This window comes from Acinonyx jubatus, chromosome B1 (genome assembly GCF_027475565.1).
Source record: "Acinonyx jubatus isolate Ajub_Pintada_27869175 chromosome B1, VMU_Ajub_asm_v1.0, whole genome shotgun sequence".
Classification (NCBI taxonomy): Eukaryota; Metazoa; Chordata; class Mammalia; order Carnivora; family Felidae; genus Acinonyx; species Acinonyx jubatus.
The window spans coordinates 51,683,789-51,699,862 of record NC_069382.1 but is presented as its reverse complement, the minus strand read 5'-3'; the positions used below and the strand labels follow the sequence as shown (position 1 = coordinate 51,699,862).

The 16,074-nt window shown below is 46.0% G+C and overlaps 1 long non-coding RNA gene across 1 annotated transcript in view; it reads right to left on the bottom strand.

Annotated features, from left to right (window-relative positions):
* The window catches only part of LOC128314410 (uncharacterized), a 37,272-nt gene extending 21,953 nt beyond the window's left edge, over nucleotides 1-15,319 (bottom strand). The window contains exon 1 of the long non-coding RNA XR_008296024.1: nucleotides 15,239-15,319. This is a non-coding gene — a long non-coding RNA (uncharacterized LOC128314410). The remainder of the gene's footprint in view (nucleotides 1-15,238) is intronic.
* Nucleotides 15,320-16,074: the final 755 nt, after the last annotated feature.

Below are 16,074 nucleotides of genomic sequence, written 5' to 3'. Positions count from 1 at the left end.
CCAAGACTGTGTTCTTGTCTGAAGGCTCAGCTGGGGAAGAATCCACTTCTAAGCTCACTGATGTGGTTGTCAGCAGGATTCAATTCCTTTTGGGCTGTTGGGCTGAGGGCCTCTGTTCCTAGCTGGATTGTGGCTGGAGGTGACCCTCAGTTTCTTGCCTTATGGGCCCCTCTACAGATTGGGTGATTTGAAACGAGGAAATGTATTTTCTTATGGTTTTGGAGGCTGGAACTCCAAGGTCAAGGTATTAGAAATGTTGGTTTCTTCTGAGACTTCTCTTTGGTCTGCAGACTGTCACCTTCTCACTGTGTCCTCATATGGTCACCTCTTTGTGTGCTTGTCTGGTATCACATTTCCTCTTATAAAGACAACAGTCTGACTGGATAAGGGCCCACCCTAATGGCTTTAATTAATTAATTAATTAATTCATTCATTCATTTATTTTGAGAGAGAGAGAGAACACATGAGCAGGGGAGGGGCCAAGGGAGAGGGAGAGAGAGAATCTTAAGCAGGCTCCATGCCCAGTGCAGAGCCTGACACAGGGCTCCATCTCATGATCATGAGATCATGACCTGAACTGAAATCAAGAGTCAGATGCTTAACCAACTGAGCCACCCGGATGTCCCGAGGCTTCATTTTAACTCAATCACCTCTTCAAAGAACTTATCTCCAAATACAGTCATACTCTGAGATACTGGGGGTTAGGGAAACTGGGGTTGGGGAGGGACATAATTAAGCCCATAACATAGACCTGACCTTATTTTAGCAGCTCTTACTCTCCTTGGCTCTCACCATCACACTGGTAGCCTCTGAGTGCATCTGACTGAGGATAGTTCCACCAGCAGCCTCAGAGTTCATTGGAGATCCTTCTTACAGGGAGAAGGTCCAGGGCCCTCAGGGATTGCTGTGTTCCCATGTCTTGCCACCGACCCAGTCTCCTTACTCTGGGGCTCAACCTCAGCATCTAGAGCCCACAATGGATGTTTCTGGACAGCTGTTTTTCCCTAATCCATAAATTCTTCTCACTCCTCAAAGCCCTCTAACCCCACACCCTGGCCCTCCCTGAAATGTGCCTCAATCCCCTTTCCTAAATGCTGAGTCATAAACTCCACTCCTTGACCTACCAGTGGCCCTCACACTCAACAGGTTTGTGGACGTACCTCATCAAGAACAAACCACCACTGATTCTGCTCCTTGGAGCAGATTCTTCACTAGAATTCCACAAAGATACACTATCCTGGCTGTCCTTCTCTAGCTGCTTCTCTTCATTTTTCCTCTTGATTCCTCCTTGTATCCCTGACCTCCTAACCTCGGAGACTCTTCAAGTTCACTCCCAGGACTTGTTTTTGGGGGCTATTCTTTCCACTTTGGTAAATTCAATCAGTCTATGGCATTAGACACCATCTATACACTGCTCACTTGCAAATCTTGACCCTCAGTTTGGTGGCTGTGAACTCCAGACTCAGCTCTCTATACAACATCTCAGCTTGAACATTTAATAAGGTATCTCATTCCGGACATGTCCGAAAGTGAGCTCCTGATCTCCACCTTCCCCCCCAAACTTCCTCCTCTGAAGTCTTCCCCACCTAACTTTATAGCATCTTCCAGCTTTTTTAAAAAATTTTTTTGAATGTTTATTTATTTTTGAGAAACAGAGAGAGAGAGAGAGACAGACAGAGCATGAGCGGGAGAAGGGCAGAGAGAAAGGGAGACACAGAATCTGAAGCAGGCTCCAGGCTCCGAGCAGTCAGCACAGAGCCCAACCTGTCAGCACAGAGCCCGACGTGGGGCTTGAACTCACAAGCCCTGAGATCATGACCTGAGCCAAGTCAGACGCCCAACCGACTGAGCCACCCAGGAACCCCAACATCTTCCAGCTTTTTAAGCCAAAAAATCTTGCAGTCATCCGTGACTTCTCTTTTTCTCTCATAGCCCATATAAAATCCATCCAAAGTCTTGGGGGCTCTGCCTTGAGAATATTTCCACTTCTCACCACCTCCCCCACAACCACCCTGATTCAAGGCACTGTCTCTCCCACTTAACTAGCCTCCCTGCTTCTGTCCCTCCTCCCCTTCAATCACTCTCAACACAGCGGCCAGATATGCCTGTTGAAACCTAGGTCAAATCACAGCACTTCTGTGTTCAAAACCCACCAGTAGTTTGCATAACACTCAAAGTAAAAGCCAAGGTGCAGGAAGTAGAATGGGAGCTGCCAGGAACTGGGCGAAAGGGGAGGGGGATGTGGTGTTTCATGAGTACAGAGCTTCAGTTTGGGATGATTGAAAGTTCTGGAGGTGGATGGTGGTGCTGGTTGCCCAGCGATCTAACAAAAGATAGATAGCTTAAAAAGAAAAAAAGCCAAGGCCCTCCACATTCTGACTCCCTTTTATTTTCCTGACTTTATCTCCTACCATTTCCCATCTCATACATTCCACTTTGCTCACATAGACCTCCTGACTGTTCTCCAAACACACAGGGCATTCACCACATTTTGCCCTCATTAATCTCTCCGTCAAAAATGCTCTTCCCTGGGGCGCTTGGCTGGCTCAGTCAGAAAAGCATGAGACTCTTGATCTCGGGGTTGTAAGTTGGAGCCCCACATTGGGCATAGAGATTACTTAAAAATAAAATCTTAAGGAAAAATGCTTTTCCCCAAATATGTGGATGGCTCAACTTCCCACCTCCTCATCCTCTCGTGGGGAGACAACATTTCCACTCCATCCTATCTAAAATTGCAAGCCACACCCTGCACTCCATTGGTACTTACCATCCACCTTCTCTGTTTTATTTTTCTCCATCGCTTATCATCAAGTGACGCAATATATCATTATTTATTTGTATTTTTTAGTTTCTGTCTTCCACCGCTGCAGTGTGAGTTTTGCGGGCTTGAGATTTTGGTCTGCTTTCACTTCCTCCTGCACCCCCAGCTCCTAGAACAGTGCCTGGCACATAGTAGGTGCCCAATAAAATGTTTGATTTCGTATTTATGGTGGCCTTGGCAATATTTTTTAAACCAGAAATATTATAAATTCATGAAAAACTTACGGTCTTTCTCCACAAATCTTCCGTAAACAGTAAAAAAGTGAGATCATGAAAGCTATATAGAAACAAAAGGGAATGTTTATGATCAAAACGGTGGCTACGCACATTATGACTGCAAGGATCTAGAACATGTATTCACGTGGGCAAGAGTGGAAAGAAAGGTGTAAAATGAGAATTGTTGTTAGACTAATGGGAGTACGTTTTTCTTCAAAAAAACCAAATGGCATTATTATTAATGAGGATATTCAGAACCTATCATGTGCCAGATCATATTAGAAGCAAATGACACATGTTGCCTCATTCAATCTTTGCAAAAATAAGCTCTAGGCTATGGTCGTGAGAAGTTAAGTAACTTGGTCAGGATTGCACATGTGGAGGCAGAAGCCAAGCCAAACTTCTGTCTGACTCATGTCAAAATATTAACCAACTCCTGTGTGAGTCACATTTTCTGTATGTCAATACAGCCACAACGATTCCGCATAACAAACCACCCCAAACCTGGGTGACTTGTCACGACTATTTGGTCTCCTGCTTACTGGTTTTCAGATTGACTACTTTGGCAGGTCTAGACCTGGCAATCCAGAAGATTCCACTGGGTGATTTGCTTCAAGGAGCAGGCTGCACGTGTTGTTCAGGTAACCTCCATGTTCATTCGGAGGCCCCTGTGGAAGAGGCAGAGACTCCCAGGGGCATGTTCTTTATCAGGGTCTTACTCTCCTGGAGGCGCCCTTTCCAACCTGTGTCCTTTCACTCAGAGCAGTGCTCCTTTGCCTTTTGTGAGGACCTAAGTACTACACTGGTCTTCGAAATTTCAAACGCAAAGCTGTTAAATATCTGAAAGTCATGTGGTCTCTTGAAGAGAGAGCCAAAGTAAGACCCGAACTGATGATCGAGTCCTACCATTCACCAGGCAGGAGGTTATGGGCCACACTGAGAAAACCTCTAGATTTTCCTTCTCAGTCTAAAAATAGAAACCATGTGGATAATATTCAAAGTATTTAGTGACCAACATGGTGCCTGGAGGTTTCCTGCTGTGCTAGTTGTTAAGTCTTTAGTACTCGTTAGTTTAAAGCATTCCAAACAGGCCTTGAAACCTGGGGAGGCACTCCGGGACCCTTCACCACTACAATTTATGTCTCTGTTTTATGACCAGTAAGGGCACACCACTCTATCCAAACTGACTGTCATCCCTGGAGATCAAATGTCTCCGCCTTGCCATAATGATAAAGAAGTGTTCATCAGGAAATTATGGAACCAAGGTGAGCGAGGTGCCATCATAAGAGGAAAGTCCTGCAGATCCCCAAGGCACTACCTGGTCAGATAGCCTTCAAGACTGCAAAATGCTGCCCAAAAGAAAGTCTCTAGCACTTGAGTCAGAACCTCTGATAACAGTTTTCCTTCTCTGCCATAATTTTGCCTTTTGGGATGCAAAGCAGAAATTACTACTATCTGCAGCCTGTAGGACAAACACAGTTCACAATCGTTTTTGTTTGGTCCCATCTGGTATTGGTTCCTCATTTGAGCCAGCGTTTAAAGCTGGAGGATTCCTCTAAAAATTCAGATTTCTCTCACTCTCGTGGGCAAAGCAGTTAGCCACACAGCCCAAAGCAGTCAGCACCATATTCTGGGTAAACTGTGCCTCTCCCCCCCACCTCCCCAACTAAAATTTGGGAGCTCTTCCTTTTTTGCCTGGTTGCATCCAAGAAGCGGGGTCTAGCGGGGTGGGGGTGGGGTCACCAGCAGCTCTGCTGTAGCCGCATGAGAAAAGTCAGCTAGGGTTGTCGTTCTTGCCTCGTCTGCTCATACCAGCACGGTCTGATCCAGAAATACAGCCTCCACATATGCCTCTGGTGTTTCTGTCAGTACGCAAAGGATAGAGGCTCCCTTAAGTTGGGTTAAGTGAACTGCCTTCAGTGGGTCATCCAAGATTTCTACCTTAATGCTGATACCTTTTTGTACATAAAATAAAAATCTTCAATTAAAAAAAAATAAATAAAATAATAAAAATGTAAAAATCCAGATTTCTTCTTTTTTTTAATTCTGTTTATTTATTTTACATAATGTCTACACCCAATGTGGGGCTTGAATGCATGACCCAGAGATCAAGGGTCCTAGGCTCTGCCCACTGAGCCAGCCAGGCACCCCTAAAACTCCAGATTTCTACTTGTATCAAATAAACCAGAAGATACAGCAACATTCTGTTGGCATCCCCTGCATGGCAAGAATCTGCTAGAACTGAGTAGAAGTTATCCCTTTATGTAAGGCCTATGTGCTCCATGGTTCTCCTCTCTTCACCATTCCCCAAGCTTCTCCCTAATACTAAGACACACAAAAATTACCATTCATCATAATGAACTTTTTTCCCTGATAATAGAGAAATATTTCTCTGGGCAAGACTCTCAAAAATGGGGAAAGGAACTCAGAGCTGCCGACTCCAGGAAGCCTCTGATGGACTCTGACATGACAAAAGCAGTGTGTGAAGGATGGAGGGGGCCCACGGAGCCATTTTGTACCATTGTGCAATTCGTCTCATTGCCTCTGTGAATGGTGCCCCCTAAGGTTGTGCAGTGAGCAATCTGCACAGCTGTTCAGTACATTCCGGAGGCATGAGAAAGGTACAGATATGGCACAGACTGGTGAGAATAGGGCAGGCAGGGTATGGCCCCAAATGGGGTGGGAGAGCACACTAAGTCCACAGAAGGAGCCCTTTCAGCTTTACTAAAAGAGAGAAGAGAAATGACGAAGGCTTGGGATTGATTATGATGGCAGACCTCAGAAGAACATGGACACACTTAACTCTTCCTGCTTTCATCTTCAGGAAAGTACATGATCCCCAAAGGCGAGAACACAAAGCAAACATGAGGAGGCCTCTGAAGTCCAAGGTTAGCAATATGCACCTTGCCCTTGTCAGATGGGCTGGAAGCTGGGACTTACAGAGGACTCCCATCTCAGGGGCAAACAAGGCATAGCTGACCTCTCTAGATTAGGTCTCAACTTGATATTTTTTATTGTAGTAAACAAGAAGTTTCTAGACACTAAGAGACAGAGACTAGACAAAATATTTTGTGTTCCCTTTATTTCCTCACCACGGGGCGGCCCTCCCTTAGCCACGGGACCTTTGATGGGTCCTGCAGCCAAGTCTGGGAAAGCCACCAGGTAGTGGCTTTAAGCCTCCTTTTCCCTTCCCCTAGGGATGAATGTGGGCTCACAAGACCTGCTATCACAAGTCACTTACTTCATTTATAATAATGAGGGGCAAGTGCTTTGATTTTTTCTAAACGCAAACTGCAGCATTAAAAAGCAAGCCTACTTTATAGACTCAAAATGTTCTGCAGGTTCAAGACTTTCTCCTTTCTCTACCTGGCATATTTTCTGAGAGAAGGGCATATAAACCTTCGTGAGCGGTCAAGACCAGACTATGGCCCCAGCTTAGTTCCACCTGCTCCCCAGAGTATAATGAATTTATTGCCCAGTGAGTGCCAAGGCCTCTTGAGACTGGCTGAGGGGCTGAGAGGGCAAGACTAGGTATGAATTTAGCAGGAGGGGTCTGGGAAGAAGGACTGAAGCCGGAGGCTGCCATGAGCTGCACTGAGATGCCCATGTGCAAGGTCAGAAACAGGGTCCAGAAAAGGGGCAGAGATGAGCCTCTCCCTCCTGGGGCTCCCCAGGGTGTTTACCACCAAATAACCACAAAGCTGCCGGCAAGGTGACTACAGAGAACTGAGAACTGACTCCAGCAGCTGCAGGAGAGGGAGAGTGCACTTCCCGCCACGGTGATCAATAAACACTTCAGGGGAAAGATGCATTTATTCTTAGCCTGGAACTCCAAGGTGGAAGAGGAGAGAGGGAGAGCATATAAAGCACAGGGCACCACAAAAACAAACTTCACAAGGCTACAGAGTCTATTATTACCTCTTCCGGGTGCTTAACCCCCTCCCACAGGTCCAACATTCTGGCCACATCCAGCCGTCTTCAGGGATGTGCCTGCCATGTCCTTCCTCCCCAAGTGTTCATGCTGATTCCTGGCTTAGAAGGATCTGAGGCATTTGCTCCCCACCCTTCCTCCTGTTGAAATTCTACTGTCTTTAGAGGTCCAAATTCAGAGGTCTTTGGTGAAGCCTTCCCTGATTCTCGAAGTCACAATTCCAATTATGCCTTCTTTCTCCCCATCCTTTGTCTGACGGTGTGTGTGTGTATTTGTGTGTGTGTGTGTGTGTGTGTGTGCACGTGCATGTGTGGAGTGTGTGTGTCTGTATGTGTGCTGAAGTGTGACTCATGTGGTTCCCCAGGTAGAATACCCCCCTGGGCTGGGCACTGGGGGTCCCTCTGCTTTCTGCACCGCCCCCCACAACCCCACTCAGTTGGTCTTGATTACCGCTCCTGACTGATTTGCTGAATCCTGGCCAGATGAACACCGTCTGTATCCTGGTTTTACTGCTGACTGACTATGGGTGCTTGAACAGATTACCTCAATCCCCGTGCCTCAGTTTCCTCATCCATTAAGAGGTCTTATAAGGTTGATGTAAAGAATGAATGACATTGTACACTGAAAGTAGCATAATGACTATTACTACCATTTATACTTATTTGTTATGTATATATCACATATATTTTTAAATCTCTCTTTGAGAATTCCAAGGTCCTTTTCACCCTGAGTCCAGAGATAAGAATTTCCTTCAATGACTGAAAATGAGCAAAAGAGACTGACTTGTCCTTGAGCTCACAGCGACCTGGGACTATTCTGGAAAGACAAAGGAATTCCTGTCATCCTCTTTGCAGCTCAAACCATGGGTCAGGCTTCTAGAAATCCATCAATATTTAGGACGGGGCTTTTGTGACACCCAACTTTCCCTAGCTGGTCAACATTTTTATAAATAAATGAACACTATTGTTCACAATAATAATGAAGGTGAGAGACAGTGGCTTCGTTATGTTACCCTAATGTGGGGAAGAGAGAAGTCAGGTGACTTAATGAAGAGTCTGAACATTAGAAAACTGAGAAAAAAGACTCTTGCCCTTAGAAAAACTATCTGTAACTTCACTGCTCCCAGAGGAAGTAGCACTTCGGTCCTAGTGGGGAGTGCTATCCTCATTCCACCCCCCAGCTGCTGTACTCTTCCAGGGTTGGGTCCATTCTAGAGGCTCTGCTTTTAGGAAGATAGGGGCAAATGGTAAGAGGCCCAGCCAGAATGATATCAGGTCTGGGAACTGTATCCCAGGAACATGAGCTAATGGAACTAAAGCCATTTAGCTCTACACCAAAGGATATGGCAGCCTTGCCTGGGCAGAAAGTGATATTTGAAGCTGAGGAGTAGGGAAGGTAGGGCGGAGATCCAACTTCATGTCAGGAAATTGCACAATCAGAGAGGATTTGTGAGGTTGCAAGGATTCCAGCATCCCATATGTGCAAGCACTGGGCCAGGGATCACTGGCTTGGGTTCACCTTATGTATGGAAAGTGCTACGTAAACTTTTGACAAGCTGTGTGGGATATTGTGGATCTCTTTGGGGCACATAGATGGCTCAGCTGGTTAAGTGACTGACTCTTGGTTTCAGTTCAGGTCATGATCTCAGGGTTCATGAGTTCGAGTCCTGCATTGGGCTCTATGCTGACATCGGGCTCTATGCCTGCTTGGGATTGCCCCCCCACCCCCTCTGCTCCTCCTGTATGCTCTCTCTCAAAAACAAATAAATAAATGAAAGAAAGACAGAAAGAAAGAAAGAAAGAAAGAAAGAAAGAAAGAAAGAAAGAAAGAAAAGTTGATCTCTTTGAGAGCAGAGAGCCTGTCAAGACACAATCTTATCCCCAATATCCAGTACGGTACCTGGCACATACAATCATGTTTGAAGTACCTTTCAATTTTAAGATTATTTAGATTCTTTCAAGGACTATAACAAAACAATAATGCTACTGAGAGAGACCTTCTCACCAAAGAGGGTCCACTTATGTGGGTATATAAATATCCACTAAACACCCTTTCTTCACTCATGCAGGGAACAAGAGGTGGGCGGTGACCGCAATCATGTTTTTGAGCTGGTCGCCACACTTCTGAATATTCCAGAACTAGCCAATGATTTCTCAGTAATACATCCCAAGAAAAGTACCTGAGGGTAGACTCTTTGCTTAAAGAGCAATGCTGAGGAGGTTTTTTGTGATTCTCTTCCTGCCACTAATTAGCTTTTACTATTGAACTCTGTGCAAAATATTACGATCACCCCCTGCATAATTACCAACTCCCAAACCACAGAAACATTCCAGAACGGGAGCCGGGAGAAAGAGACTGGGAAGGAGATGTCGAGTCTCATCACAGTGAGCATCTATGGGAGCTGGTACTTAGCTAGAAGCTTTACCTGGTGTTATGGGCTAAATGTGTCCCCACAAAATTCATATGTGGAATGAATGAACGAAAATACAGTACCTCAGGGTGTGATTGTATTTGGGAGATAGGGTCTTGAAGGAGGTGATCTAGTTAAAATGAGGTCATTAGGGTGAGCCCTGATCCAAGATGGCCAGTGTCCTTATAATCCCAGGAAATTGGAAACTGAGAAAACTCAGTGGTGCTCAAGACCACAAGAGGACAGAGAGAGAACATGGCCATCACAAGCCAAGGAGGGGGATCTCAGGGCAAACCAAACCTGCTGACATCTTGACCTCAGACTTCTAGCTTCCAGAACTATGAGAAAAGTAATTTCTGCTCTTTAAGCTCCCCAATCTGCAGTATACTGCTATGGTAGCCCTAGCAAACCATTTGTACCTGGGATATTTCGTTTCACCCTTAGAACTACTCAACTTATTTTCTTTATTTTGCAGAAGAAATCGAGGCTCAGAGAAGTCACTTAATTTTCCCCAATTCTTACAGTGGGTGAGTGGCAGAGCCAGGATTTTGTATCAGGTTTGTGGGTTGCAAAACCCACATTGTCTCTATCGCATCAAGTTGTCTAGTAAAATTAATGTTTTACTGAAAACACTCTGCAACCAGTCCTGTAACCAGACCAATCAAAGCAAGATGCTCCGGTGGAAGGGATTTCTTGCCAGTACCATAGGGACATTGGGCTCTCCTCAACTTGACCTCCTGGACGCGCTCTGCCACCACCCATGGCAAAGGTCACGTGCACCCGCAGAGCTGAGGACAACCTGACAAGAGAAGCTCTGTGGGCTCCTCTCATGGTATTAGAGCCACGTGGTGTTCAACAGGACCTGATGGGAAGCAAGTTGGGAGAGGGGAAGGCTCCTTTGTACTCTCTCAAAGAGACATTATTCTACAAACCCTGACCTCAGCCCCCTTCTCTGATGGATAGCAGAGTCAGGCCCCTTCCCTACCAATTAGGATGATGACCACCACCTACAACTTCCGTCTCCCAAGCACTATGCTAGGCACTTGGCATCCGTATCATGAGGTGAATACTATCCCCTATTACAGAGCGCACAGAGGATGTAACTGAGGCTTAGAAAGCTGAGTAGCTTGCCCAAGGAGGCACCGATTAGAAAGGCACAGAGCCCACGTCACAGTTTCCAAAAACTTGTCCTTCCTCTCCACCACCCTGCCTCATGCTGACAGAAGCCAAAGGACATGTGGAGACACACTTATACTCCCGTGAGTGCTGGTCCCAAGACCCCTAAGAAGACACACTCAAAATCCCACAGAAGCCTCTTCTTGTAGCCTCACCACAAGAGACAGGAGACCTCCACAGATGGCAACCTCATCATCCACCTAATAAAGTGGGAATTCAGCCAGGAGGAGACCAAAGATGGTTTCTAGACAGCACGTTCCCACCAAGCCATATCCCTAGCTTCTAGCACTCTGTATCTCTCTGCCCCATGCCCTTGACCCACACTGCAAGAGACAGCCATGAGGGCGGGGAAGCAGCCAGCATCCACACTATAATCTTTGTGTTTGTTAACTCCGGCTCTGGAAACACCAGCACAATGATGATCCCTATCAGGTGAATGCTATGTCCTGTTTGTTGACATCTGGGTCAAGTGGTGCCATCATCTGTGTGTGTCCGGAAGAATGGACAGCAGATTCACATTCACAGCGCCGCCCAGGAACTCGGGTTCTTATCTGTTCTACCTCGGATAGTTTCATGTCTGTGTTATTTCTCTACATCTTATCCTCCTCAAGCCCCAGTTAAGGAGCTAAGCTAAATCATCTCAGAAGATAAATACATATACATATACATATACATATACATGTACATGTACATGTACATATATCTCAGTAGATCATCAAAGCACCAGAGTTTTGGGATTTCATTCCCTGGATTTCATCTCTATCCCAGTCTGGCTGTACCAAGCTCTTTATTATTAGTCAGGATTCTCCAGAGAAACACACCAATAGGATATATATAGAGAGAGACAGAGAGAGAGAGATAAAAAGGAGATTTATCCTAGGAGTTGGTTCATGCAGTTATGAAGCCCAAAAAGTCTCACAATCTGCTATAAGCTGGATACCCAGGAAATCCTGTGGTATAATTCAGTCCATGTGCAAAAGCCCGAGAACCAGGGGAGCGAGCCTGCAGTATAATTCCTAGTCTGTGGTCAAAGGCCCAAGAATCAAGGAGCTACTGGTATAAGTCCGGGAGTCCAAAGAGTAAGAACCAGTAGCTCTGATGTCTGAGGGCAGAAGATGGTCATCCTGGCTCAACAAGAAAGAAAATATTTACCTTTCCTTTGCCTTTTTCTATTTGGGCCCCCAGTGGATTAGATGATACCCACTTGCATTGATGAGGGCTGATCTCCACTCAGTCAACTGAATCAAATGCTAACTGTCTCCAGAAACACCCTCACAGACACACCCAGAAATAATGTTATGCCAGTTACCTGGACATCCCTCAGGACAGTCCAATTAACACATAAAATTAGCCATCACACTCCTAGATAAGAATCAGAGTCAAACTTTATAATCCATACATTTATCCCTTTACTCAATCATTCAACCAACATCTACTAAGTGCTTTCTGTGAGCCACCCGTTGGAATAGCTACAGAAAATCATTGGAAAAGAGTAAAATAGCACTTGGTAACCTGGCTTACCAGACCCCCAAAAATATGCAGCCTCTAGATAAAAACCACAGCCATGGTGTTTTTTGTTGGGGGGCTGACTGATTAACATCTGTTTCTCCACTTAGGTCCTAAGTTATGCACAAGTCATGCTTGCCACTCAATGTCCAATGCCCAGTACAGTGCCTGGCTCATGGTAGGCACAATAAATACATAATAAACAGTGCAAGCCTGAAGAATACATTATTTTTATACTAATACAAACATGAATATGAAATTACAGATGCAAGTCAAATTTTACATGCATTTTTTAAAATATTTTTTTAATTTTTTTTTTTAACATTTATTTATTTTTGAGACAGAGAGAGACAAAGCATGAACGGGGGAGGGTCAGGGAGAGGGAGACACAGAATCTGAAACAGGCTTCAGGCTCTGAGCTGTCAGCACAGACACACGGGGCTCGCACTCACGGACCGCGAGATCATGACCTGAGCCGAAGTCGGCTGCTTAACCAACTGAGCCATCCAGGCGCCCCTACATGCATTTTTAAGATGAAAATTTTGGGGCAAAAGTGATGGAGGCACGGACAGGTGGAGCATAGAGTTTTTTTAGGGCAGCGAAACTCCTCTGTGTAATGGTGGATACATGTCATTGTAAATTTGCCCAAAACCATAACATGTACAAAGTCAAAAGTAAACCCTAATGTAAATCCTGGAATCTGGGTGATAATGATGTGTCAATGTAGATTCATCGATTGTAACAAATGTACCACTCCGTGGGAGGTGTTGATAGTAGGGGAGGCTGTGCATGTGTGGGAGCAGGGGGTATATGGGAAATGTGTCTACCCTCCTCTCAATTCAGCTGTGAACCCAAAATGGCTCTAAAACACAAACACAAAAAAACTTCCGGGCAAGTTTGTGGTCTGGGTAGGTGTGTCTAGAACATGTTCCCTCTCCCAGGAGAGTTTCTGGAGCACCAGCAAAGCCATTATACCAACTGGGAAGGACTTGCACCCCTACCCCCACCCCCAGACCAGTGGCTGGGCCCCCTGCTAGCCATCTTGTCCTCTCCGTCCTCTCCACAGCCAGACCCCAGAACTGGGAGATCAGCACAACACTGGGTTTCCAGGCACATACAATCCCACCAGCAATCCTGCCCGGACGCAGTTAGTTCAACTGAGCAAGTTTGGAGTTTCCTAAAGGAACTTTTGCAGAGAAGTGAAATTGAAAAGGCAGCGTGAGACTGGTCCCAGAGCTCTAACTGATACAGGGCCTCCTGAAGCCAGGTTGGGGTAGATAAGCCTTGAGGCACTTCAGAGAATGGGGAGGCTGCTGTGCATGAGGAGAGAGGGAAGAAATGAGTTGTCTGGCCACTGAAAGAAAAGGGGAAAGATACGTAAAGGAGCAAGAGAGCCCAAAAGATGGAGAGGTGGGGACTAAATGGAACCCAGCACAGGTGGGGTCACTAAAGAACATTATCTGAAAGGAGATGCCTCATGTTCTGGACGCCCTTCTGCAAAGTAATGTTTACTTATTTTTGACAGAGAGAGAGACAGAACATGAGCAGAGGTGGGGCAGAGAGAGAGGAAGACACAGAATCTGAAGCAGGCTCCAGGCTCTGAGATGTCAGCACAGAGCCCGACATGGGGCTCGGGCCCACGAACCGTGAGATCATGACCTGAGCTGCAGTCAGGCACTTAACCGACTGAGCCACCCAGGAGCCCCTCTTCGGCCAAGTAAAACCCTCCTCCACCTCTTGGCCGCCTCCGGCCCACCTCACTGCGCACTCCCAAATCTCCAGGAGGGTCTACGAAACTCCCCAGGATTTGGGCAGATGTGTACGAAAATCAAGCATGGCGTGGAGTTCTATGTCCTCAGAAAGCAAGCACACCCCTCCCCCAGTGTGCTTCCTCCACCCACAGATAGGCAAACATGAAAGGGACAGCTTTAAACATCCAAAGGGCCATGAAAATGGAAGGTTTTCATCCATATTACCTGGCTCTAAAGAAAGGGGAAGCCCCCAGTTGAAAACCTAAAGCAAAAGCACCAAAATAGAAAAGCATAAAAGGAACAAGTTGACAGAACACAGATGTTTTTGCTTTGACTGATTCAGGTTAATCTTAGATACACAGACCATGCTTCCCCTCCTGTCCCATGGTCTTGAGCTGATGTGCTGGTTCACCGTGAAGGCTGGCTTCAGGCTTGAGCAAAGACTGTCCTGCCCTAGGCTACCTGAGCCATGTCTGGCTCAGTGCTACAAGCACCCTCTGATGACGGGTCTGGTCACGTTACAACCCTGCCTCCTACATGTCAACTCCCCTCTGTTGGCGGGAGGCTCCATTCTTTTACAGATTCACAGCCCATAAGTCCAGATGACCTTCCAGGAAGCTCCTTTCCAGGACCGAAGGCCATGTCTGGCTGAGTGAAAGGCAGCAAACAGAGTTTGGAGTAAGCTGTACCCTGCCTCCATTGAATGTCCAACCCCTTCTCAGCCCTTGGTACAAAATTCACCAACTTCCCCCACCTGATCCATGACTGATCTACCACTTCCCTTCACACACACAAATGAGATGATTAACAATTAAAAAATGCTTTCTACATTTAGTCACAAACACACACATCAATTAGAGGAGGTCTTCTCATCCACACATAACTCTAGATAAACAAACAAGGATGAAAAGCACACACGCATAAACATCTGGAGGAAACAAAGGATTTCATGCCTTACCATGGATCTCTAAAATCTGAAGGCCTTCTCAAGCAAATGCAGAATTTATGAAAAATAAAAACACTTCTTTAAAGGTTAGTTAATTTTTGAAAATTGCTCACCGGCAAATGAGCCAATGTTTCTAAATTGATAGAGAAATTAGACCATTTTCCATGGCCCATCTCAGTGATATTAAAATGAGCCCGAGCAACGAGTATGCATTTAAATGGGAACAGTTTACTCTTTTCCTTCCCTTCATTTGGATTATGGCCGATGATTGAGAAACCCTAAATTGGGGTACGTCCTTATTGTCACTCTTCCTATTGGACAGTGAGTATTTACTGCTGGTGGCATAGGGCTGCCTTTTCACAGAGACCTAAGTCAGTAAGTCTGCCCGGAGGGGAAATTTAGCACCTAAGACAAAAATGCCCTGAAACATTCCATGAGAGCCCAAAGTCTGAGACCCGAAGTAGACTCACCAATTCTCCTACCTCAGACCCTCTTTGCGAGCTTCTCAGCAGCCTTGGAGTAGGTCCAGGGGACCATGTGGCGCCGAAGGTGATGACTATAATCTCAGAAAACGAGACAGGAAGAACACTGGACTGAGTCAGGAGGCTTAGCTGCTTACGTGCATGTGACTTTGGAAAATCGCCCAGCCTTTCCTTGGTTTTGTCATCCGGAAAAAGCCTACCTCACAGGGCTGCTAAGAGGCTCCAAGTAGAAAACGTTGAGGGTGAGAATATGTTGTAAACTGTAAGAAGCCATATGAGTGCAAACATGCTTACGTGTATTGCCAGTGCTTTGATTTGGAGCAGGCTGTTTACTGAGCTTGCTCTGTGCTGGGCACTCAATGCTGTACAGGTACTAACTCCCTGCCATGGATGGAATTGTGTCCCCCCAAATTTCATACGTTGAAGCCCTAATCCCCAATGGCACAGTATTTGCAGATGGAGCCTTTGGGAAGTAATTAGCTTTAGATGAGGTCACTCATGAAATAAGAAGAGACACTAGTGAGGTTGCCTCCTGTCTCTCTCCACCTGTCCTCATGGAGGAAAGGCCATGTGAGGACACAGCAAGAAGGCAAAAGCATTTGCAACGCACTGAGAAAGCCCTCACCAGACGCCAACCCTGCAGGCACCTTGAGCTTGGACTTTCAGCCTCCAGAACTGTGAGAAGCAAAGTCCTGTTCTTTAAGCCACCCTGTCTATCGTGTTTTGTTACGGCAGCTCAAGCTGACTAAGACATTCCCTTGATCTCCTAACAACCCTGAGATCACCTCTATCATCACTGCCATTCTACAGATGAGGGAAAAGGAACCTAGAGAATT